This window comes from Bos indicus x Bos taurus, chromosome 12 (assembly GCF_003369695.1).
Source record: "Bos indicus x Bos taurus breed Angus x Brahman F1 hybrid chromosome 12, Bos_hybrid_MaternalHap_v2.0, whole genome shotgun sequence".
Taxonomy (NCBI): domain Eukaryota; kingdom Metazoa; phylum Chordata; class Mammalia; order Artiodactyla; family Bovidae; genus Bos; species Bos indicus x Bos taurus.
Window position 1 is genome coordinate 51,415,037 of NC_040087.1, and position 23,579 is coordinate 51,438,615.

Below are 23,579 nucleotides of genomic sequence, written 5' to 3' on the forward strand. Positions count from 1 at the left end.
CAGAAAACCAACATATTTACAAGCTGATCCAATATCATTACTTAGAAATAACCTTCTAAAATTTTAAGAAAAGAAAGAACAAGAAGAAATAACTTTTTATTATTTTCCTTTATTTTATTTCGTAAGAGTCCCTTTGTCCAGGGTGACCTGACAAAGCACAGTTAACAGGAACTCACAGCAAATTTTAAAAATTCCATTCAGAAGGCTCAACTGAGGGAGGGAAAAGCCAAGAGCCCAAGAACATTTGAGAAAATGCCAGGGGCTTGTTCAGAACTTACTTATTAAAACTCAGAGCCAGTTAGCAACAAGTTCTTCTTTTTTAGGTGAATAACGAATGATCTCTAAGGTGCCTTCTGGCTGGAAATTTCTGTGATTTAAAGTGAGCAGGGTTTCCTTAAGAGAGCACGTTTTTTTTTTTTTTTTAAATGATGTGAGCAGTTCATCTGAACCCTTAAGCTCTTCTTCAGAAATTCATTTCAAGGGACTGATTTCTGCTTTCAGTATTCATCAAAGTCCAAGCCTGTACTTACTCCACAGAGGCAAGCTTCTTAAGAGGAGTGTGCCTTTATGCATTGTGCATTGCCAAAGTAGCATGCATTTTTAACCTGGGTTCACAGTATTGGAGTAAGTCCACAGAAAATGTTTCGAGCTGATCAAATGTTTTCTAACCCCTTTGACCCAGTCTGTAGTAAGAAATGAAATACAATACTCTCTGAATTTCAGTTGTCTATTTAATTAAAATTCTTATATCTCCTCAGTCTAAATTCTTAATCTAGGCTCATCCTTAAGTCTTTCCAATGCACATCTCTGAGTGATTTGAGACAATTCAATACACAAAAGTCACCATTCAAGTCTTCTCCAAGACAGTTTTCTCCAAGAGGCCCCATGAAGAGGAAGAATCTGAGCAAAAAGAGACTAATAAGAGCTTCCATGCCTGACATTCATCTAAGGCCTCATATAAACTCCTTTAATCTTTGCAATTACCCTAAGAGGTGGGGACATTTAATACCACCATGTTATAGTTGGGGAAAGGGATGCCTAATAAGTTTCCTAAAGTTAGATAGATACTAAGGGATAGAAACAGGTTACAGACCCAGGATGCCAAGCACTGCCTTACAAGGGCTCTATGAGAGACAGATTTCCTTGACTTGATCCTCAGAGAGTCTAATTCATTTCCAGTGGGGAGGGGTGGGATGAGAAAAGGGATGGGATGATGGAGCCTGGTGCTGGTTCATGCTGACTTGAGAACTAGCTATTGCCCCCCCATCCCCACCGCCACAGAGCCAGTTGTTAATCTTGGCAGCACACTATTGGATGGATATCATATATCAGTATATTTTCTAAACTCCTCTGATAATTCCCATAGGCAAAGGTAGTTGAAAACTACTCCTGGTAGAATGTTGACTCTAGTTTCTTCAAGAGGCAAAATCAGAAAGGAAAGGTGGACTATTCACTACTTTTTGCTACATGATGTGTTTGATATAATCAAACATTTCATAAAAATAATTTGCCAAATTTATAGAAACCAATAAATGAGTATCTTTTTCCAGTTTCCACTGTCTTTTACTTACAGATTCAGAAATAGCAGTTGATGTCATGTTTTGGTCACAGGAATGGGACAGAGATAGCAGGTACTGAGGAAAGGTCCTTATCAGCCTTTATAAGGAAAAAGCAAGAGCTGCAAAGAGTCAGTGCTGTGAACAGCCAAGAGCAGATTCTCAGCAGGTGGAGCACAGTTCTAAGGGGGAGACTTCAGAGGGCTCTGGTACCAGATAGGAGACAAAGATAGAGGAAATTAGGCAGAGAGTTCTTGAATCTAGTCCTGATGCCTGGGCTTCAGAGACAAGAGAAGGGTTCAGACCTGAGAAGATTGAAAGGAACAAGAGAAACTTTGGGCTTGGAAGAACTAAGACCCTAGGCAGGATGCCCAGAAGCAAAAAGAATGTGGAGAAGAAACACCGAGGCCCAGTTACTGAAAGACCAGTTAACTAGGCCAAGGGTGTGAAAGGGCCAGCAACAAAGCTGACCTATGAGCCTCTGCCTGAACTCATTAAACGTCTGCGTTCTTGGCCGTATCCCTACCATATCCACAGGAACAAAGACAACCAGACTCTTGGCACTTGCAGGGGAGCCTGCATGTGTGCTCAGTCATGTCTGATTCTTTGCGACCCCATGAATTATAGCCCACCAGGCTCCTCTGTCCTTGGGATTTTCCTGGCAAGAATACGGGAGTGGGTTGCCATTTCCTTCTCCAGGGGATCTTCCTGACCCAAGAACTGAACCTGTGTCTCTTGCATCTTGTGCATTAACAGACAGATTCTTTATCTCTACACCACCTGAGAGGAAGCCCCACTTGCCAGGGCAGTGAACCAAAAACTTTGAACATTCATAATGTCACTTCAGCAACAGTGATGCTGTCATTTATAGCTTTTCTTGCTAGGCAACTTCAGTTACATAGACCAAAGAAAATCAACTCAGATGCTATTACAATTAATGAACATATGAGGCCCAAGCATCCCCATTACAAAGTTTGTTACATAACACAAACTCTTTGTATTGATCTAGATTCAAGATCTTTGGTGAAAATCAACTTGTGTAGCAAAAGTGAATTAATTAATAAGTAAGAAGAGTAGATGTCGACAGAGCAGCATGGATGTGGAACATAAAGGATGTGTGGCATATCAAAGCCAAAATTTAGAGCAGAGGGTATGGCCCCATTATGTTCAAATAATGCTTAAGTTATCCTTAAAATTTTTCAATCAGCATAAGAGAGGAAATTTTGAGAATGAGAAACGGCTTCTAATGCTGACCACTAAGAAATCTGTGGATTAGCAGAAACTCTACTGTGTTGGCAAATTTTTTTCAGCAGCCTAATTCAGATCCTTTGAAAACAGTCTCATCCTTTCCATCTGACCCATTTACTTAGAAGTGATAATGACAGAGCAAATAAAGTTACTATTCATAAAACTTCAAGTTCAAGGAGAAACTTCAGTCGTGCCTAACACATAGTAGATATTCAATGAATGTTTATTGAATTGAAAAGATGGTGTGTGATGATCTCAATATTGTGTGTGACTTGGGCAGACCTGGTATTGCAAGTGTGAAAGGAATTTAGGTGATCCATTGAATGAATTTTGATGAAGACATTTATTTTAGTCAGTTACTGGAGTAAAATAAGGGTCTTTGGTGGGTTACACTTACTAGAATGATATGTGCTACAGACATTTGCAGTCTTTTAAACATTAGAATTACTTCATACCACATACAGGAAGGGAATATGTGAACTAATTTCCTTATGAGTCTCTAGTGGCCTATTAACCTAAAATCAATTTTATCAAAATTTAATTTGTTTATGCTGTATCAGTAAAACTCTCCCTGATGTTTGAGGTGTTTTTTTTTCCTATCCCTTTAGTTTTCTATTTTAACAAACAAAATATTTCAAAAATGTCTTTAGTCAACTTAGAGATATTTCTGTTTTAATTTCTTATTTCTAAAAAGAGTTCACTAACAACAGCATTTCATATATGCTCGCATGTTCTCAGCCTCTTTGACATTTTTATCATCCTTTCAAATGTATCCTTTTTTATTTTGTTTACATTCAGGAATTTTCTTTGCCCAATTTATCTAAGACAACTTTCATTTTATTTACATTTTTGCTGAGTATTTAGTTCTCTGGCTGTGCCAACAGGCTCAAACTTAGAGATTTTGTGGCTGCATAGCAGAAAATGTGTGAATCACTCCTGTTTGCCTAATAGTCTCTAATTAGTTGGCAGGTGATTCCACTTGAAATAAATGCTCTGGCAAGGAGCTCAAGCTGCTAGACAGTAAAGGAAAGACAGAGAAGAAGAGATATCTACAGCATTCTGCCTCAGGTCTTCCATTCACCTGGGATTCCACCACAGAGAGTTTCCACTCAGGTGTGGGGATGCTCAGTCACTTCAGCCATGTCCGATTCTTTGTGATCCTATGGTCTGTAGCCGGCCAGGCTCCTCTGTCCATGGGATTCTCTCCAGGCAAGAATACTGGAGTGGATTATCATGCCCTCCTCCAGGGGATCTTCCCCACCCAGGGATCAAATCTGCAGCTCCTGCACTGCAAATGCATTCTTAACTGACTGCGCCACCAGAGAAGCCCATGGGGCTCTTCAATTCTGAAGGAAACCAGAGCCAACTGAGACCTCTTTTAAAAAATTCACCATGTGAGCTAGTCTCCTATGACTGCTATCACAAAGTATCACAAATTTAGTGACCTAACGTATATTTATTTATTCTCACAATTCTGGAAACCAGAAGTCCAAAGTGGTTTCACTGGGATGAAATGAACGTGTTAGTTTCTAGAGAAAATCCCATCCCCTTGCTTTCCCATTTTCTCAATATGCATTCCTTGCACTGTGGCTCTTGGCCCCATCTTTTATTTTCAAAATCAGAAGCAAAACTCTTGCTTCGGTGGTCATATTGCCTTCACTTGGAATTACATTTAGAGGCCACCCAGATCATCTAAGATAATTTACATTCTCAAAATCCTTAACTTAATCCATCTCTTTTATCATGTAAAGTAATATTCACAAGTTACAGGAATTAGGATCTACTGTAGATACCTTGTGGCCAGATGGTAAAGAATCTGCCTGCAATGCAGGAGACCTGGGTTTGATCCCTGGGTCACGAAGATCCCCTGGAGGAGGGCACAGCAACCTATACCATTCTTGCCTGGAGAATCCCATGGACAGAGGAGCCTGGCAGGCTCCTCATGGGGTCACAAAGAGTTGGACACGAGCACAAGCACATGAGTATTCACTCTATCACCCTGTGTTATCTTTTCATTTATCTCTTTTTTCTTTTTTACTAAACATTTATCTCTATGTCTTTGTACTTAAGTAATGGAAATGTGTTATCCTTATTTATTCTATTTTTCATTTCTTTAGTTTTCCCACTTGGAGTTGAAATCCTTGTGCCAGATAAAGCAATAAAAAAGAAGACTTATATATGACTCAGATGTTGAAGTGATTAAACAAAATAATTAAGGTAATGATGACTAATATAAAAGTATTTTCTATAACGGCTCTAATATAAAAAGTAGACCACATGTCAGGATAGATGGGTAAGGTGGTAATCAGACAGATGGAAACTATAAGAATCAAAAGGAAATACTAGAAGTCAAAACACTTGAAGAAACAAAGAATACCTTTGATGGGAACATTCATAGACTAGACAGCTAAGGAAAAAATCAATGAGCTTGAATATAGGACAATAGAAACTTCCCAAAGTAAAATTAAAGAAAAACAAGGACAAAAAAGAGAGAAAAATAGAGAACATCCAATAACTATGAGACAATATGAAAAGATACAGGTACACATAGTTAGAATACCAGAAGGAAAGAGAGACAGAATAGAGAAGAAGAAATATTTTAAGTAATAATGATCAAGAACTTTCCAAAATTAATAATGGGCACCAAACCACATATCCAGAAACTCAGTGAATTCCAAGCAGGATTAAAAAGCAAACAAGCAAAAGCTTAAACCTAGGCATACATATCATGTTCATACTGTGGAAAATCAAAGACAAGGAAAGAACCTTGAAAAAATCCAAGAAGCCAGAGGGAGAAAAAACATAGTAACTCTAGAAGAACAAGAATGATAATAAAATGTGTAAAGTATTGAACAAAATACAAATGCAATAAGTAGAAAACAGTTACAAATATTCTAGATGCCTTTTAAATTATATCATAGGGTGCTATATGCATGAAGCATGGAAGAGACTTATGGTGATGAATCTACTCTTTGTGACATTGTAATGGTGGACACATGACACTATACCTGTGTCAAACACCATAGTGTTTTTCAGAGTAAACATCTTGCAAATTTTTAAAATTTACAAGATCAGGGAATCCCTGGATGGAATGTGGTATGTGACAAAAGAATCTAAGTGTATTACAAATATGTGAAACAACGTCCTTGGAGGGAATGGAAGGAAAAGTGCTGATCTACGTAACTTTGAAAATGAGGGGAGACTAAGATTGAAAGCAAAAAAAAATTGTACATAAGCATTACACTCTAGTTGACAAGTTATTTCCTATTCTGAAACCACTCTGCAAGTATACTGAGAGTTAACAAACGGATGGTGGATGGTTGGAACCATCTGTCACTGTAGGAGTGGGAGCTTACAAAGAAGCAAGAGAAGAAGGCTAGAATGATCTGCATGGGAATGGATTAGAGTTGGAGATATCAGTATAAACTGATGTTTAGCTTAATATAGATACAGATGGATATATTATAGAAATATTTTCAGATATATGTATATGCACAGATTAGTGTATACACATATATTTCCTTGCTCTGTCAACTGAAAGATCCAAGAAGCAATAACATCCCAGTAGCAATTACACCTAGCACCCAAGTTGTGGTTTATAATATCCATTCTCCAACAAAAGAAATTAGGATTCCTTGGGGAAAAGACTAATTCTAGAATGGGAGCACAAAATACACCAAATGAGCCTGGAGCATATTGCAGTTTCAGAAAGTAAGAAAGTGCCTTTAAAAAAAAAAAAGGTAAAAACACAATGATGTGTATATGTAGAAGGACAATGAAGCCAACTAAAGGAGCTTGGATGGCATCACCAACGCAATGGACATAGTTTGAGTAGGCTCTGGGAGTTGGTGATGGACAGAGAAGACTGGCATGTTGCCGTCCATGGAGTTGCAAAGAGTCAGACATGACTGAGATTGAACTGAACTGAAAGGAGCTTGGAATAGTCAAAGATGCAATAATTTGAGCAACAAATAAAGTAGTATTGGACTATAACCCAGAGTATAAAATAAATACCTGAACCCATACCAGTATAAATACATAATTGAATACCAAATAAATGTAGGAGAAAATACAAATCTACGCAGAAGAATTCCACATTTATGTAGCTCACTTCCCTCAAGGAGGTGAATATAACTCCTTTTTAAATAATTTTTGTGTATTTATTTATTTTTGGCTGTGCTGGGTCTTTGTTGCTGTGTAGGCTTTTCTTTAGCTGCATCAAGCGAGGGCTAGTCTCCAGTTGTGGTGTGTAGACATTTCATTGTAGTGGCTTCTCTTGTTGCGGAGCATGGGCTCTAGACACATGGGGGTCAGTAGCTGTAGTGCACAGGCTAGTTGCATGTGAGATCTTAGCTCTCCAGCCAGGGATCAAACCCACATCCCTGTATTGACAGGCAGATTCTTAACCACTGGACCACAAGGGAAGCCCCTGGAATAGAACCCTTAAATGCAAGATATACATAGCAACTTCCTTCCAGAGAACAGAGTGTGGAAACTCTAGGGAAAAGGGTAACTTTACCTTGGAGAAACCTGACAACCTCTACCTCATCCAGGTGATCAAGACTAATATTAGTAGGGATAAATTGTGTTGATAGGATATATCTTTGATATGATATGGTGAGAATGATTATTTGTTTCTGTGGTGTCCCTCCCCTTCCTTCCTCTGATCATGAGAAGAAAGATCAGACCTAATTGAGAGATATTCTGCAAAATACTCAAACTGTACTCAAAACTTTCAAGGACATCAAAAACAAGAAAAGTGTGAGAATCTGTCATAGCCAAGATGAAAGTAAGGAGACATGACAACTAAAGGTAATGTGGTGGCCTGGATGGGATCCTGGCATAGAAAAAGAACATCTAGTAAAAAGCAAGGAAGTCAAAGAGAACAAGAGGGCAGAGGAGCAGATGGACGTGGAGTACGTCTTTCTTCACGGATACATCAGGAGTAGAACTTCAGACACAGAAGTGCATGCAGAATACCAGCTGACAGCGGAGAGGAGTACCTGACCAGCGGAAAAGAATATATAGAACTGCATGAAACTCAGTAGGATGACGGAGCTAGGGGGAAAAAAAGGAGTGTTAGTAGGACTGGACTCGCCCTTGGCGAGTGGGGAACTGAAGCAGGGGTCCGATCTCCACATCAAGGCATTTGTCTGAGTTAGAGGAGAAACATTTAAGGCTAAGAGTAAAACAGCTGCTCTGTGGCAGCCTAAATGGAAGGACAATCAGATAGTCCTTGCCGCAGCCATACATACCTTGGACAGGGATGCAGGTCCCCTGGAAGGCGCAGTGGCTGGGAGCTGGAGTTTCCAGATTGTGGAGCAATCCCAGGGCGAGGGGTACTGTTGAGTGCAGAGACAGATTGAGGAGAGGTGAGGGAGGAGATCGTGGTGGGAAATGCCTGTGGAGGAAAGCCTGGCAGCCATGGAAGCAAGGCAATACTGCTGAGTCATGTGTAGGGGGTGGAGCCATCACCATAGCCTCTCTCTCCATCCACATACCAGCAACAGCAGCTGAACAATAGAGAGGCTGGCCCATCAAATGCCTGATGCACTGAACTACAGAGCAGGACTCAACCCAGGGTGCTCCTTTAAGTGACTAATGCACCCAAACTACAGAGTAGGGCCCCACCCAGGGTGCCCCTTTAAGTGCCTGATGCACCGATCTACAGAATAGAATCCCGGCCAGGGGGGCCCTCTATGTGCCTGATGTGCGGAACAACAGATAAGGGCCCCAGACAAGAAAGCCCTCTAAGTGCCTGAATGGGTGGAGCTACTTAGTAAGATTAGCCAAAGAACCCTTCTTTGAGCTACAAGAGCCTTGAGAAAAGACTCTGATAGGGCCATAACTCCTGCAGCAGAGGCAGTCCATGTCCCTGCACACTTGGTGCTGCCAGGTTCCCCGCAAGCCAAGCAGCTGTGCCACCTTCACACTCAACTCTCACTGGGGCAGAGCTGCCACAGGCCAAAAAAAAGTCTTGCACCTATGCACAAAGGGTTGCTTTGGTAGTGTCCAGCTCTTTGTGGCCCTGTAGACTATGGCCTGCCAGGCTGCTCCATCAGGGCGGGGTGTTCTCTAGGCAAGAATACTCAAGCGTATTGGCCAATACAGGTTGCCATACACTTCTAGAGCACTATATTTCCTGCTGCCCTAGCCACCAACTCCCCTGAGTACCTGGTGCTGCCAGAACCCCTGCGACCCAAGCAGCTGCACCACCTCCACACCTGGCCCTCACAGGGGCAAACCCAAATCCTCCAGGGCAGCCTCAGGAGCAAACCCCCATGGACAACTCACATGCAGAGGTGGAAATAAAACCACAATTGAAACTCAGGGGCAGTGTAGCTAAGGAATAAGATCCAAAACCTTCCTACTAGCTGTAGAAGCTGCAGATTAAATCCACAGGATCAACTAAGCAGACTCTATGTCTATGGAATAGATAAATGGTCATTGAGAGCTCCCACAAAAGAAAACACACTAGTTCTGATAGCTGTGAACACTGGAAGCAAGAACACATAGGAGTAGGACCAGAATAGAATCTGAGCTGCCGCCACAGCAGGCCCAGAGATCAGCACAGTGTTGGAGGGAATGCTAGGGAGGTGAAGTGGACTGTGACTCCCAGCAAGGGTAAGGACTCTAACAGCAGTGACTCAAGGAAAACATTTATTATTCTTATGTTTTGATGTGCTCTGTAGATTCTTTTGGATTCTTTTTTTTTTTTTTCTTTCCTCCCCTCTCTGTCATAGTTGTTGATTTTATTGGCACTATGAAATCTAATTAAGCTTTTGAGTTTTTTTTTTTTTTCTCAGTCACATCTTTTATTGTTGTTATAAACTTCTGCTCTTGCAGTTCTGTGTTTTCCCTTTTTTCTCTTTTTTTAATTTTAATTTTTTAAACCTATTATATTTTTTCTACATTTATTCCTTTTCTTTTCCTGCTGTTCTTTTCCCCTTACATTTAATCTTTAATGTATATAAATCTTCTTCATCTACCTCTATTTAACTTTGCATATCTAGTCTCTCCTTCTTTTCTTTCTTTCCTTTCCTGTCAACATTTTGTTAGTTTTATGTTCATTGCTTTATTCCCCAATTGGCACCTTACTTTAGTTTTGTTTTCCAGTTGTGCTTTAGTTAGTTTTGTTCTGGCAGATATAATTTTTGGTTTCCTTTGTTTGCTGAGTCAATCTACTATACTTTATTTTCGATTGACTCTTTGATTTTGCTTATGGGTGTATATATTTGTACACTCAGTCACACTTTTTATGTTGCTATAAACCTCTGCCTCTACGTTGGCTTTTGCGGTTCTGTGGAGTTTTCCTTTTGTTTCCTTGTTTCTTTCTTTTTCCATTTTTTTCTTCTCTCTTTTTTATAATTTTAATTTTAATTTTTTTAAACTTATCATATTTTTCTATATTTATTACTCTGCCTTTCATACTGTTCTTCTCCCCTTGCAGTTAACCTTAAATGTATATAAATCTTCTTCATGTACCTCTATTTAACTTTGCATATCTATTCTTTCTTTCTTTTTTTTTCTTTCCTTTCCTCTCAACATTTTGTTAGTTTTATTTTCACTGCTTTATTCTCCACTTGACACCTTGCTTTAGTTTTGTTTTCCAGTTTGCGCTTTAGTTAGTTTTGTTCTTAGCTAGTAAATATAATTTATTTCCTTTGTTCAACAGGTCAATCTATTGTATTTTATTTTTGTTGGACTGTTTTCACTTTGCTCATGGGTATATATTCATATGTGTATATTCCATTATTTTAATTATCATTTGCCTGATTTTGTAACTATCATTTGTCTGGGATTCATCTCTGGTTTCTTGTTTTTGGATATTTGTTTTAAGCTCATTTATCTATTTCTGCTTTATTGACTATGTCAAAGACTTTGACTGTGTGGATGACAATAAACTGTGGAAAATTCTGAAAGAGATGGGAATACCAGACCACCTGACCTGCCTCTTGAGAAACCTGTATGCAGGTCAGGAAGCAACAGTTAGAACTGGACGTGGAACAACAGACTGGTTCCAAATAGGAAAAGGAGTACATCAAGGCTGTATATTGTCACCCTGCTTATTTAACTTATATGCAGAGTACATCTGAGAAACACTGGGCTGGAGGAAGCACAAGCTGGAATCAAGATTGCTGGGAGAAATATCAATAGCCTCAGATATGCAGATGACACCACTCTTATGGCAGAAAGTGAAGAACCAAAGAGTCTCTTGATGAAAGTGAAAGAGGAGAGTGAAAAAGTTGGCTTAAAGCTCAACATTCAGAAAACTAACATCATGACATCTGGTCCCATCACTTCATGGCAAATAGATGGGGAAACGATGGCTGACTTTATTTTTCTGGGCTCCAATCACTGCAGCTAGTGATTGCAGCCATGAAATTAAAAGACACTTACTCCTTGGAAGGAAAGTTATGACCAATCTAGACAGCATGTTGAAAAGCAGAGACATTACTTTGCCAGTAAAGGTCCATCTACTCAAGGCTATGGCTTTTCCATTGGTCATGTATGGATGTGAGAGTTGGACTATAAAGAAAGCTGAGCACTGAAGAATTGATGCTTTTGAACTGTGGTGTTGGAGAAGACTCTTGAGAGTCCCTTGGAGATTCGACCAGTCCATCCTAAAGGAGATCAGTCCTGGGTGTTCATTAGAAGGACTGGTGCTGAAGCTGAAACTCCAATACTTTGGCCACCTGATGTGTAGAGCTGTCTCATTTGAAAAGACCCTGATGCTGGGAAAGACTGAGGGCAGGAGAAGGGGACAACAGAGGATGAGATGGTTGGATGGCATCACTGACTCAATGGATATGGATTTGGGTAGACTCCAGGAGTTGGTGATGGATGGGGTGGGGGCGGGGGTGGCTGGCATGCTGCAGTTCATGGGGTCGCAAAGAGTCGGACACGACTGAGCAACTGAACTGAACTGAACTAATGCCATAACAAGCCACTTGTGGAATCTTCATTCCTGGCCAGAGATGAAGCCCTGAGCCTTTGGAGTGGGAACACTGACTCCAAGACCCTAGCCTACTAGAGAACTAACACACAGTCAGTCAGTCAGCTTTAGAAACCACCAAACCAGCTTTACAAACAAATGCTTAACAGACTTATATAGTTAAAAAACACAAGAGAAGGAAAAAGATCTGCAAAATCAACACCAAAAAATTAAGAAAATGACAATAGGAAGTGTATATAAACAATTGCTTTAAATGTAAATGGATTAAATGCTTTAACCAAAAGACACAGACTGACTGAATGGATAAAACAACAAGACCCATCTATAGTGTCTACAAGAAACCCATTTCACCTAAAGATACATATAACTGAAAGTTAGAGGATGGAAAAATATATTCTATGCAAATGGAAAGCAAGAGAAAGCTGGAGTAGCAATCCTCATATCAGATAAAATAACCTTAAAATAAAGTAGATTACAAGAGATAAGGAAGGACACTACATAATGATCAAGGGATCAATCCAAGAAGGCATAACAATTGTAAATATCTATGCACCCAGCATAGGAGCACCTCAATACACAAGAGAAACACTAAGACATAAAAGGAGAAATTGACAGTAACACAATAATAGTAGGAGACTTTAACACCCTGTTCTCACCAATGGACAAATCATCAAAACAGAAAATTAATAGGGAAACATAACTCCTAAATGATACAGTACATGACATGGATCTCATTGATATCTTCAGGACATTCCATCCAAATGCAGAAGAATATACCTTCATCTCAAGTGCACATGGAACATTCTCCAGGATAGACCACATCTTGGGTCACAAATCAAATTTCAGTAAATTTAAGAAAATTGAAACTACATCAAGTATCTTCTCTGCCCACAATGCTGTGAGACTAAATATCGATTACAAGAAAAAAACTGTGAGAAACACAAATACATGGAGATTAAACAGCATGTTTCTAAATAACCAACAAGTTACTGAAGAAATCAAAAGGGAAATCAAAAAATTTCTAGAAACAATTGACAATCAAAACATGACTACTCAAAACCTATGGGATGCAGCAAAAGCAGTTCTAAGAGTGACGTTTATAGCAACACGATCCTACCTCGAGAAACAAGAAAAACATTGAATAGACAACCTAACTTTACACCTAAAACAACTGGAAAAAGAAGAACAAAAAACTCTCAAAATTAGTAGGAGAGAAATCATAAAGAACTGAGCAGAAATAAATGAAAATGAAATAAAAGAAACAATACTAAGATTAATAAAACTAAAAGTTGTTTCTTTAAGAAGATAAACAAAATTGACAAACTTTAGCCAGATTCATCAAGAAAAAAAGAGAAAAATCAAATCAACAAAATTACATATGAAAAAGGAGAGGTTACAACAGACAATGGAGAAATACAAAGGATTATAAGAGACTACCATGAACAACTATATGGCAATAAAATGGGTAACTTGGAAGAAATGGACAGATTCTTAGAAAAATTCAAGTTTCCAAGACTGAACCAGGAAGAAATAGAAATCATGAACAATTCAATTACAAACACTGAAATTGAAGCTATGATCAAAAATCTCCCAAAAAACAAAAGCCCAGGACCAGATGGCTTCACGGGAGAATTCTGTCAAACATGTAGAGAAGAGCTAATGCCTATCCTTCTAAAACTCTTTCAAAAAATTGCAGAGGAAGGAACACTTCCAAGTTCATTCTACGAGGCCACCATCACCCAGATACCAAAACCAGACAAAGACAACACAAAAAAAGAAAACTACAGGCCAGTATCACTGATGAACATAGAAGCAAAAATCCTCAACAAAATTCTGGCAAACAGAATTCAGCAACACATCAAAAAGCTCATACACCATGATCAAGTTGGGTTTATTCCAAGAATGCAAGAATTCTTCAATATATGAAAATCAATATGATACACTATATTAACAAATTGAAAGATAACCCTTATAACCATCTCAGTAGATGCAGAAAAAGCCTTTGACACAATCCAGCACCCATTTACAATGAAAACTCTTCAAAAAATGGGCATAGAAGGAACCTACCTCAACATAGTAAATGCCATATATGATAAGCCTACAGCAAACATTATTCTCAATGGTGGAAAACTGAATGCATTTCCACTAAGATCAGGAACAAGACAAGGGTGTCCACTTTCACCACTATTATTCAACATAGTTCTGGAAGTCCTAGCTACAGCAATCAGAGAAGAAAAAGAAATAAAAGGAATCCAAGAAAAGAAGAAGGAAAAGAAGAAGTAAAGCTCTCACTGTTTGTAGATGACATAATATTGTACATAGAAAACCCTAAAGATAGTGTCAGAAAATTACTAGAGCTAATCAGTGAATTTAGCAAAGTTGCAGGATACAAGATCAATACACAGAAATCACTTGTATTTCTATACGCTAACAATGAAAAATCAGAAAGAGGAATTGAGGAATCAATACCATTCACCATTGCAAAATAAAGAAGTAAATATGTAAGAATAAACCGACCTAAGGAGACAAAAGAACTTTTACACAGAAAATTATAAGACACTAATGAAAGAAATCAAAGAGGACATAAACAGATAGATAGATATGCCATGTTTCTGAGTAGGAAGAATCAATATTGTAAAAATAACTATACTATCAAATGAAATCTACAGATTCAGTGAGATCCCTTTCAAATCACCAATGGCATTTTTCAAAGAACTAGAACAAAAAATTTCACAATTCCTATGGAAACACAAAAGACCCCAAATAGCCAAAGTAGTCTTGAGAAAGAATAGACCTGGAGGAATCAACCGTCCTGCCTTCAGATTATACTACAAAGCTACAGTCATCAAAAACAGTATGGTACTAGCACAAAACAGAAATATATACCAATGGAACAAGATATAAAGACAATAAATAAACCCATGGGTACCTTATTTTTGACAAAGGAGGCAAGAATACATAATGGGGCAAAGACAGCCTATTCAACAAATGGTGCTGGGGAAACTGGACAGCTACATGTAAAAAAGAATGAAATTAGAACACTTCCTAACACCACACACAATGATAAACTCAAAAATGGATTAAAGACCTTAATGTAAGTCCAGCAACTTTAAAACTCTTAGAGGAAAACACAGTTAGAACATTCAATGACATAAATCAAAGCAAAATCCTCTATGACCCACCTCCTAGAGTAACGGAAATAAAAACAAAAGTAAGCAAGCGCTGCTGCTGCTGCTAAGTTGCTTCAGTCATGTCCGACTCTGTGCGACCCCATAGACGGCAGCCCACCAGGCTCCCCCGTCCCTGGGATTCTCCAGGCAAGAACACTGGAGTGGGTTGCCATTTCCTTCTCCAATGCATGAAAGTGAAAAGTGAAAGTGAAGTCACTCAGTCGTGTCCAACTCTAGCGACCCCATGGACTGCAGCCTACCAGGCTCCTCCATCCATGGGATTTTCTAGGCAAAAGTACTGGACTGGGGTGCTATTGCTTAAGCAAGTGGGAACCTGTTAAAAGCTTTTAAAAAACTTAAAAGCCTTGGCACAGCAAAGGAAACTATAAGCAAAATGAAAAGACAACCCTCAGAGTGGGAGAAAATAATAGCAAATGAAACAACTGACAAAGAATTAATTTTCAAAATATACAAGCAGCTCATACAACTCAATGTCAGAAAAACAACCCAATCAAAAGTGGGGAAAAGACCTAAACAGACATTTCTCCAAAGAGGACATACAAATGGCTAAGAAACACATGAAAAGATGCTAAACATTGCCCATTATTAGAGAAATGCAAATCAAAACTACAATGTAGTTTCACCTCACACCAGTCAGAATGGCCATCATTAAAAAGTCTACAAAGAATAAATGCTGGAAAGGGTGTGGAGAAAAGGGGATGCTCTTGCACTGTTGGTAGGAATGTAAATCAATACAGCCACTATGGAAGATGGTATGTAGATTCTTTTAAAAACTAGGAGTAAAAGCACCATGTGACCCAGCAATCCCACTCCTAGGCATATAACCTGAGGAAACCAAAATTGAAAAGACATATGTATCTCATTGTTCATTGCAGCACTATTTACAATAGCTAAAACATGGAAACAACCTCGATGTCCACTGACAGATGAATGGATAAAGAAACTGTGGTACATATACATAATGGAATATTAAGTGAAAGTGAAAGTCTCTCAGTCATATCTGATTCTTTGCAACCTGTGGACTATACAGTCCATGGAATTATCCAGGCCAGAATACTGGAGTGGGTAGCCTTTCCCTTCTCCAGGGGATCTTCCCTACCCAGGGATCAGACCCAGGTCTCCCACATTGCAGGCAGATTCTTTACCAGCTGAGCCACAAGGAAAGCCTAAGAATACTGGAGTGGGTAGGCTATTCCTTCTCCAGCAGACCTTCCCTACCCAGGAATCGAACAGGGGTCTCCTACATTGCAGGTGGATTCTTTACCAACTGAGCTGTATTACTCAGCCATAAAAAGGAATGCATTTGAGTCAGTTCTAATGAGGTAGATGAACCTAGAACCTATTATACAGAATGAAGTAAGTCAGAAAGAGAAAGGTAAATATTGTATTCTAATGCATATATACAGAATCTAGAAAAATGGTTCTGAAGAATTTATTTACAGGGGAACAGTAGAGAAACAGACATAGAGGACAGACTTATGGACATGGGGAGAGGGGAGGTGAGGGTGAGATGTATGGAAAGAGTAACATGGAAACTTATATTACCATATGTAAAATAGCCAACGGGAATTTGTTGTATAGCTCAGGAATTTGAAAGAGGGGCTCGGTATCTACCTACAGGGGTGGGATGGAGAGGGAGATGGGAGGGAGTTTCAAAAGGGAGGGGATATATGTATACCTATGGCTGATTCATGTTGAGGTTTAACAGAAAACAACAAAATTCTGTAAAGCAATTATCCTTCAACAAAAAAAATAAATTAAAAAAATAGAAAATAAAAACATAAGGTTCTGGTGTACTATACAGGGAGATCAAAACAACAGCAACAAAAAACAAACAAACAAGTCTAAATAAAGGACGGACCTCAGTTTTAAATGTATATACATATACATATAAATCTGCCTGCAAAATTCAGGAGACCCAGGTTCAATTCCTGGGTCGGGAAGATCCCCTGGGAAGGGAATATCCACTCCAAATTGCCTGGAGAATTCCATGGACAGAGCAGACCGGAGGGCAGCAGTCCATGAGGTCGCAAAGAGTCGGATGTTAACTGAGAATGCATATGTTTTCATACATGTATATAACTGGAATTTTAATTTAAATGTCAGCTATGAGTAAAATTGATCGTTTCATATGTTTAACTCTTTTTAATAAGGACAGGTTTTATTTGAAAATTGGTTCCTTGTGAAAGGAAAGGAGGGACAGGAAAGGGAGTAAGGGAGGGAAGGATGGAGGAAACAAAGAAAGGATTTTCTCATTTTAAAATTTTTTAATTCTTTTTCTTTATATTACTGTTAATTTTTATTTTAAATTTTATACTTTAGCTTTTAAAATTATTCTTTTCTCTTACTTTTATTCTGAATCTTTATAGTTTTGATTTATATTAATATTTTCATTGTTAATTTCAACCACTTCACTTTTTAAATCACCATTTTAACCTTTTATCCTCTTTGGAGAACTCCATTTCAATTTCCTCCTTTTTTATACAAACTTCATGAATTGACTTTGTTTGTGAACAAGCGTGTTCTGACTACAGTGGGAAAGCCAGCAAGCAGGAGAGGTGGGAAAATTACCTCGAGATCTGCTGCTGCATAATAATCACTCCAGAGTGGACTGGATGAAAACCACTAGAGTCCTTTATTATTGGCCATGATTCCTGTGGGTCAAAATTCACACAGGGCACCCCGGGGGAACTGGTATCTTCTCCATTAGGCCTGGGGCCGCAGCTAGAAGTTTGAAGTCTGGCACCTGGAATCATCCAAAGGCTTGTTTACTCACCAATCTGGCATTTGATTCCAGCTGTCGGCTGAGACTTGAGCTTAGGCTGCTGGATGGAAACCCACAGGCACAGCCTCACCATGGGGCCAGAACTTCCACACAACATGGGGGCTGTGTTTGAAAAGTGAACAAGCTGAGAGAGAGGGAGACAAAAAAGACAGCAAGTGGAATCATACTGCCTAATTATAATGTAGACTTGAAAGCCACACAGCATCACTTCTGCCACATTCTGTTGGTCAAGGCAGTTGCAAACACACATCTAGTTTTAATGGGCAAAACTACTGTCAGTATCATACTCTCTGAAGAGCGTATGTGATGGGACACATGTTAGTGCAGTCATACTTAGAAAATGCAATTTGCTGGAGTGCCAGATACATCCAAAACAGTCCTTCAAGTTTTCTGCCTAAATGAACTTCATGGCTGCCAAGTTTAGCTGCAAAAATAAATAAATAAGTGCATTAATGAATGACTTCACCTGGTTTGTGCTGTGCTTAGTCACTCAGTCATTTCCAGCTCTTTGTGACCACATGGACTGTGACCCGCCAGGCTCCTCTGTCCAGGGAGATTCTCTAGGCAAAAATACTGGAGTGAGTAGATGTTCCCTTCTCCAGGGGATCTTCCCAGCCCAGCGATCGAACCCATGTCTCCTACATTGCAGGCGGATTCTTTACCATCGGAACCACCAGGGCTCACGTGGTTTAAATCATCTTAAATACTTGAATCTTAAAACACTTTTCTCTCCCCTCCACTGGGTTCATTGAAGATCTTAGCTGATAGATAAAATGTCCAACTCTTGTGACCCCATGGACTATAGCCCACCAGGCTCCCCTGTCCATGGAATTCTCTAGGCAAGAATACTGGAGTGGGTTGCCATTTCCTTCTCCAGGGGATCTTCTTGACCCAGGTCTCCTGCACTGCAGGCAGTCTCCTGCATTGTAGGTGGATTCTTTACTGAGTGAGCCAGTAGGTTATTGTTGAAAATAATCTATAAGATACCCCAAACACTACTACCTAGCTCTGTTACTATTTCATTCCTGGAATTATAGCATTCCAAAATAGCAGGGAATCTGAAACTTTATAGAGTTTTCTTGAGCAGTTTAAGCAAGTGGTTCAGTGAAACTGTAGAAGCAAAAATCTCCAACATATTGCCTGGTTAGGTTTTGATAACTTGATTTTTAGTCGCTAGAACTAGCAAAGGAGAAAAACCTTGAGAATATGTTTATGTTTGGAATACAGTCAATCACATTGTGTAAGTTAAGATCCTAATTTTTACCTGTGTGATTCCTTTCTGGCAGCAATGTAAAATAAAACAATACCACCTTCTCCAAAATGTGTTGAGTCTTTGCCTCCAGCACACATATTCATCATGTGACTCATCTGCCATTAATTCTGAGACACTTTTGTGTCTGCAGCAGCACTTATTTCTGCAGATTGGGAGAAGCAAGGTTGTTAACTTCATTCACAGACATCCCTGAAATTGCCAGTCAGCTTCACCCTTGGCCTTCAGAAAGCTGAATAGCCAAATGTGTACTTCAGCATCACATACAGCATCAATAAACTTTCAGCTAATTAATTTCCATGAGAATGTGTACTTATCTTCATAACTACTCAGCCTAACAATGCCTAATAATTGCTTGTTCACATTCTTTAGAGCCTTCATGATGTCTGCATCAGAGAGGAGTTTCATGGATGTTGTATGTAATTTTTAAGATTTTCCTGCTTTGAAAATCTTCAGGTGGCACAGTTTGTCTTCTGCTTTTAATTTTCCTCACAAATGTGAAGAAAGACATTTTGTTGTGAAAGACTTAAGCCTTAAATGGAAATAAATAATAATTAAATGCAATTTTTATTTCATTGTATTTATTTATGAATGCTAATACCCAAATGATTCTACAATGCTTAAAATTGTATTATCTACTCCCTTTTATTTTGTCTTGCATTATTTAAATTTCTGAAACTATATATATATATATATATATAAAAGTTTTCAAGAATATATATTATTCTTCCAAAAGTTTACCAAGTTAAGTCACTTGTAATATTTTAGTAACTGCCAATCTGTTTCCTTACTCACTTACTTAAAAGTTTTTGTCACTGTTTTTATATAAAACTGACAACTTTGCTAATCAATTTTTATTACTGTACATTTGACTCCAGACATCTGATAGAATTTCAACATGTAAAGCACATAAGGATATTATTTGTCTCTATTGATGTATAGCTCATGCACATCTCTATTAGAAAATGAAATCAAATATTAACAATGACTCCAAAACATGCCTTGCTCATACCATTGATTTGTTATGGTTGACAAGATATGACAGAAATCTAGTTTGTTCAAAGTGTAAATGCTAGGATGCTAGAAATGAAGCAAACTTTTATCTATTTGGCTTTCCAAGGGCTAAGAGCACAGTTGAGTCAAACATGGTGGCCCAAGGTGCCCTTTGGTACACAAGGAGTTCTGATGGAAATCCTAGAATTTCCTAAGACCCAGTCAGCAGTGTCACAAGACATATGCATTGAAAACTGCAACTTTGGGGTTGGTTAGCTACTTCTTCCCAAAGGTTTCTCCTCGTATTCCAGTTCTCATTCACCCCTGGATTTAGGTTTTGACAAATATACAAAATATTATTCATATGAAAGGTAATTCCTCATAGTAGCTACTTTCTGTATTTTCCACACTTGTACACATGCTGCCTCTCCCCTCATTTTTTCTTTAAATATAAAACATGTATGCCAAAACTATAGACAAAGGAAAACCCTTCTTTGATAGTCTCAGGTTTCCAACTGTCAATGTTTTATAAAGTTATTGTCATGAAAACTTGTCTCCACTTCTAGGGATGGTCTCAGAAAAACAATCCGGTCAGCAAAGTTTATCCCTATATCTGCTCACACCCACTACACACTACCTGCCTCCTCCAGAGGAGTGCCCTTCCAGGCATCTGGAGCTCAACCTTTCCACCAAATCTCTCTCTCTGCCTCTTTGCCACAACTTTTTTATCCTGTTCACTTTCCCAAATCCCTGACCTGCCTCCAGGTAACAAGGAAGAGGAAAAAGGGCAAGGGGATATATTCTGAATATGTCACCCCAGTTTTTGGACATACTTGTATTTTATTGATGTACTTTAGAGAAAAGGTTTATCTGAAAGAAGTTATTACAACAGCGGCAATTTTAAGTATTCCAGCAGTGTGATACTGAGAGTAATGATTGATGATAGAGAGAAACATTTTTTGAACAAGAAAACTTTTCTGCATCTAACACATTATGCTACAAATTTCAGTATTAGTCTTTCAATTGCAGAGGATCAGGTATGACCTCTTCAACATCCCCCAGCCTTGCTGGGGCCTCTTTTCCATGCTCTCACAGCATCCTACTCATGTCCCAGCCAGTGCACACGCTATGGAGATTCCATAAAAGCTTACTTGGCCATAAGTAACAACCAGTAGATAATAGAGATAAGATTTGAATCTGGGCCTCTCTGTTATCAGAACCTATGCTCTCATAACCCCATGTCCATCCACTGCAGTACTGTTCACAGTGATTAAGACATGGAAACAAATCAAGTGTCCATCAATGGATTGGCTCAGTGGAGTGGTAAAGAATCTGCCTGCCAATGCAGAAGGCACAGGTTTTCCCTCTGGGTTAGGAAGATCCCCTGGAGTAGGGCACGGCCACCCACTCCAGAATTCTTGCCTGGGAAATCCCATAGACAGAGGAGCCTGGAGAGTTACAGTCCACGAGGTTGAACACAACTTAGAAACTAAAACAATAACAATTTGTAACAACATGGCTGGACCTTGAGGACATGGTGCTGAGCAAAACAAGTCAGATTAAGACAAATACTGTATGAATGCTGTGTGATTCCATTTATATGTGAAATTTAAAAAAAAGCCAAACTCATAAAAGCAGAGTAAAATGGTGGTTGCCAGAGGCTGGGGGTGGGAAGAATGAGAAGATGTTGGTCAAAGGGTACAAATTTCCAGTTGAAAGATGAATAAGTTCTGGGGATCTACTTGTTAGGGGAAGCACACTGATTGAAATCACCCATCCTGGCCAGGCACCATAGTAACCATTTGCATGAGTTGTTTTATGACAGGAGATGCTGATAAGGAATACGGAACTAATAAGCCACCACCAACAGGAAGATTTCGGGAAAGGTCTAAAGGAGACACCGTGTCCATCCACTTCCCAGAATCCCTCTCACTAGCATCCATCTTGGCTAAGCAATGTGTGTGCCACCAGGAAAGACTGAATTACAATGATTGGCCAAAGACCACCTGGAAACTAATCCCATCACCATAAAACCCGAGACTGCGAGCCACGCGGCAGAGCAGTTCTCCTGGGTTCCCTTATCCTACTGCTCTCCACCCAGGTGCCTTTCCCAATAAAATCTCTTGCTTTGTCAGCACATGTGTCTCCTTGGACAATTCATTTCCGAGTGTTAGACAAGAGCCCAGTTTCAAGCCCTGGAAGGGGTCCGCCTTCCTGCAACATACTCTTTACCATGCTGACTATAGTTAACAACACTGTTATTATAAACTTGAAAGTTGCAAAGAGAGTGGATTTGAAATGTTCTTGCCATACACCAAAAAATATTATAATATATGAGGTGATAGACATGTTAACTAACATTCAGTTTAACAAAATGTCCCCTATATAGTCTTGGCATGCAGTAGAAGTTCAATGAATGTGGAAAGCTTTCTGGATGAGAGGCAACAGGTTATGCTGCAAAGAGCACAGAACTTTGCCAGTAACTTAGAGGAGTCACTTTTCTTTGACGAGTCTCAGCTCGTCTTCCCTAACATGAGGAGATTGGTCCTATTATTAGGGAAACTTAGTATTGAATAATTTGCTACTGGCCCTGCAACTCCAAATCAAGCACATTTAACAATGTTTCTCCTTAGAAAGAAGCGTATTTCTTTAAAATGGTCCAACTGCAGAACTATAAGAAGAAATATTCTACTTACTCCACATATCTGTTTATATAAAAATAGAAGTGCCTCAGATAACACTAAAACCTAATAAAGTGTTTTAAATGCCTAAGTGAAAAGAATATATATATGTAAAAACCCTGAAAGCAAAGAATTAACTTTCTTTTGATATTTGGCAGCCCCAGAAAGGGATGATAGATTATGCATTTGCTTGTTTGGAATTCCATTTATATTCAATTCAGTGCTGTAGGATTTAGAACATCATGAAAATGTTTCAGCTCTTAGGGAAGAAAAAACAGAGAAGAGATAATAAAGTTAATCCTTGGATTAAATGGAGTAAAATTAAAGGAAGTTTAAACATACCTCAGAATATAACATTTTCTGTTGCTGTATGGAAAAAAACATATCTTCCAAGGAAAAAATGGAGTGCATCATGCAGGTAAATGCAAGCTCAATAAAAAGAAAGATATATTTATAGATTTGCCACATTGCTGAAGCATACACCAGAGCTTCACTCTTAGATTTAAATACATAATTGCTTCAGAGTCCTACGAACTGAGTTTAAACCTATAATTGTTTAAGCCCCTATTGTAAGCAAAGCTTTGCAAACTCTCAAATATGCCCAGGGGAGAAAAATGCTACCCTCAGCTGTGGCTAGAAAAACAATCAGAAACCATTCAATAGCATTTGTTAAGTTATAAGAAAATATTCAACTATCATTTCTTCTAATTTAGACCAGCATCCAATTAAACCCAAATCTTGCACAGATCTTCATTTAAGTTTTAAAACCTATTTTTATTAAAAACTTTAAAAAGGATTTGAGTTTTCTTAAGTATTCCCAGCTGGATGCATTATCTGTACTGAATTTATCATTCAAAGTAGCAGTGCCAGGTGGTCCCATAGGCTTAATGAGGATTTGA

At 38.8% G+C, this 23,579-nt stretch overlaps 1 long non-coding RNA gene across 3 annotated transcripts in view; it reads right to left on the reverse strand.

Annotated features, from left to right (window-relative positions):
- The window catches only part of LOC113902438, a 134,642-nt gene that overhangs the window by 81,654 nt on the left and 29,409 nt on the right, over positions 1–23,579 (reverse strand). For 2 of the 3 annotated variants that reach the window (XR_003513819.1, XR_003513820.1), the window contains exons 2-3: positions 18,070–18,160; positions 17,728–17,860 (exon numbers count right to left, since the gene is read on the reverse strand). This is a non-coding gene — a long non-coding RNA (uncharacterized LOC113902438). Of the gene's footprint in view, positions 1–8,106; positions 8,147–17,727; positions 17,861–18,069; positions 18,161–23,579 lie in introns of those variants that run through there. The other variant, XR_003513818.1, reaches the window with a different exon arrangement.